Source organism: Podarcis raffonei, chromosome 9 (genome assembly GCF_027172205.1).
Source record: "Podarcis raffonei isolate rPodRaf1 chromosome 9, rPodRaf1.pri, whole genome shotgun sequence".
In the NCBI taxonomy this organism is placed as follows: Eukaryota; Metazoa; Chordata; class Lepidosauria; order Squamata; family Lacertidae; genus Podarcis; species Podarcis raffonei.
Genome location: NC_070610.1, coordinates 26,992,065 through 26,995,438, shown reverse-complemented (window position 1 = coordinate 26,995,438; position 3,374 = coordinate 26,992,065). Strand labels below are relative to the sequence as shown.

The window sequence follows — 3,374 nt, the reverse complement described above, 5'->3', positions numbered from 1 at the left end:
CTGCATTTTATTGTCATTTAGCCTCTTGAAATTTTCAATACCAGGTTCTCCAGAATGCCTATATTTCATACTAGTCTCCATAACTTGAGATACAAAAAAGTGGAATGGAATGAAAATCTTTAATTACTACCAGCAAGTAAATCAGCATCTTCTATGTGCAGGGGCTTCATTATCTCCTTCAGAAATTGATAACAGTGCTGGTTTTAGGTTCTTCCTAATTGTTTGAATAGTTGTTTTTTGACATTTATTAAATATGGCACTCCCACTAGTAAATAATAAATCCCAACTGCTTCACAGCCTTTTCAACAGTGTGTGTCACTCATTTTATTAATTAGACTTGCCCTCTGCATTCAGCCCTCTGGACTGAATAGGTTATGAAACCCACTGGTGCGATCAGGGCAGGACTTGGAGGTAGAGTCCAAGGTCCTTCACAACAGCAGTGTTGGCTGGTGCCCATTGGGGGATCAACAGTACGTGGAGTCATCCTCTCCTTTGCTGAGGTCTACAAGGGCAACAGGGAAACTAAGCAGGAGGAAGGTGCCCACTCAACCCCTTGGACTGAGTTTTAAGTACGAAACAGTGGGGAGCTGGCTGAGGACAGGCAGAGCTTCGTGTTACAGAGCTACATTCACCCTCCACTGCTAACAATGAAGAAGAGGTGCCCCCCAGATGCAGCAAGACTTTTGAAGGACAACCACCTTTTGAAGTAAGCAAAGTATATACATTTCCACCTAAAGGAGGACAAGCTTTTCTCCCTATTATCACCTAGCTGCACCCTGAGTGATAATGTAGGACTTGGGATTTATCCTCATAGCTCCCATAATGGGGCTTAATTTCCATAAAGTGGAGGGTGGGAGAAAATAAGCTTTTTCAATCCTCATTTTGAAATGGTGGTCCACTGTGTGGCTATTCAGATGGAAGTTCTACACCAGGGGTAGGCAACCTAAGGCTTGGGGGCTGGATGCGGCCCAATCACCTTCTCAATCCGGCCTGTGGACAGTCCGGAAATCAGCGTGTTTTTACATGAGTAGAATGTGTCCTTTTATTTAAAATGCATCTCTGGGTTATTTGTGGGGCCTGCCTGGTGTTTTTACATGAGTAGAATGTGTGCCTTTATTTAAAATGCATCTCTGGGTTATTTGTGGGGCATAGGAATTCATTCATTTCCCCCAAAAAAGTATAGTCCGGTCCACCACATGGTCTGAGGGACGGTGGACTGGCCCATGGCTGGAAAAGGTTGCTGACCCCTGTTCTACACATACCCAAAGGCATTTTAAATTATTGCTCAAGCTGAAGTCTGGCGCAATTGGACACAAACAATTTCCCCATCCTTACTTATTTTCGGGGGGGGATCACCCTACCTTTTTATGCTTTTGTATCATTTGAGTTAGCTTATATAAATCAAAATTAAAATCACACAATAAAACCACACCTACCCATTGTGAAGACATTGTAATTTGGGGGAAATGTTCCCCTTTAAATAGGAACATGGGAGGTGCAGATTCAAACAGCTGTGCACATGTGTACATGAGTTGTGCAGATCTCATTTTTCCATGTGCATTCACACAAGTGCTTTCAGCTGAATCCTGTCTCAGTGTTTCCCATCCACACAAGGTGGTGGCGCTTGACAGGATGTGTTTGTATGTAAGGGACAAGATGGAACTTTTCAGTACCTCAGCAAGGGGCCAAATAGAAGCCCCCTAGCACCACCTTCTGAAAAGAGCCCTGTGAGGGTAACCACAGTATGACTGCTCCCACAGCCCAGAAAGATACCACAGCCAATGGGAATCGACAGGGTCACACTCCCCTGTCCTCCTCCAATGGAGGTCACCCATGAGGTTGTTTCTGTGCTATAACCACAATGATTCGGTTTTAGATCATCTGCCTCATGCAAGTGAGTCGAGAATTGGACAGCCACCACTCACTTGAGTATGTCTGAGTATATTTGAGATGGTGTGGGTCCATGGCGGCCATTTTAAGGAGCAACTGCACCACTACTAGCTTCAGAAGGTAATTGGAACCACTCCCTTTCTTAATGGGACAGTAATTACTTCCTAGAGCTGCCAAGTCAAGATGGCCAGCACTATAATAAGCCAAGAGGAGGAGGGTGTGTCAGTGGCAGAATGAGAGGGGCAGCAGATCTGGATCAGGGTCCTAGCTCACTTCCTTTGCTGGAGAGGCAATCTGCTGCCACAAAATGTCTCACCAAACAGCACACCTTAACTCTCTGGCTCCCATTGCCTCATGGTAAAGAAAGCTCTGTCCCCATGGGTGGGTGGGTGGGTGCAGCTGCTGACTTGGGAGTAGCCAGGATTTTTGTTAAGGAGGGCAGGCTTTTGTCAGAGGGGGCAGAACCTCAGAATTGTACCTCGGGTTACAGATGCTTCAGCTTAGAGACTCCACTAACCCAGAAATAGTACCTCAGGTTAAGAACTTTGCTTCAGGATGAGAACAGAAATTGTGTGGCGGCAGGGCGGCAGCAGCAGGAGGCCCCATTAGCTAAAGTGGTGCTTCAGGTTAAGAACAGTTTCAGGTTAAGAACGGACCTCCAGCTTTTTCTCCGCCTCGCTCCTTTCTCTCACCGGGAGTCGCTGCCCAGCCGCTCTGCTCCCCAAGGCCACCCGCTTGCCCACCCACTCGACACACCACCACCCAATGACGCCTCAGCCATGATCATCTACCGGGACTGCATCAGCCAAGACAAGATGTTCTCGGACATCTACAAGGTCAAAGAAGTGGCCAGCAGACTCTGCCTGGAAAGGGAAGATGGTGAGCAGGAAAGAAGGTGAAATAGATGATGCTTTAATTGGTGGAAATGCGTTGGCTGAAGGTCCAGATGGTGAAGGGGAGGAGGCTACTGTTGTCACCGGTGTTGACATTGTAATGAACCACCACCTTCAGGAAACAAGCTTCACTAAAGAGTCCTACAAGAAGTACATCAAGGACTACATGAAAGCAATCGAAGCAAGACTTGAGGAAACAAAGCCAGAGAGAGTAAAGCCGTTTATGACTGGAGCAGCTGAACAAGTCAAACATATCCTTGCAAACTTAAAAAATTACCAGTTTTTTGCAGGCGAGAACATGAATCCAAATGGAATGGTGGCGTTGCTGGATTTCCGTGAGGGTGGTATCATTATTTTCTTTAAGGATGGATTAGAAATGGAGAAATGTTAACCAGAGACCAACCCTTCTGGATCATCTATCACCATAATTGGCTGCTGTTCTTTATTCATCAACAAAACATCATGACTCAGCATTGTTTGAAAACTTGACTGATGCCATCTTGAGCATAATTTGATTTATTTTGACCCTGAATGAATTGGAGTGGAGGCATTGGTTTTTAAAAACTTGTCATGTAGGCTGTCTAAAATAAA

At 45.6% G+C, this 3,374-nt stretch overlaps 1 pseudogene; it reads left to right on the top strand.

Moving 5' to 3' along the window:
• The first annotated feature begins 2,633 nt into the window (after positions 1–2,633).
• LOC128421522 (translationally-controlled tumor protein homolog) lies at positions 2,634–3,374 on the top strand (annotated as a pseudogene).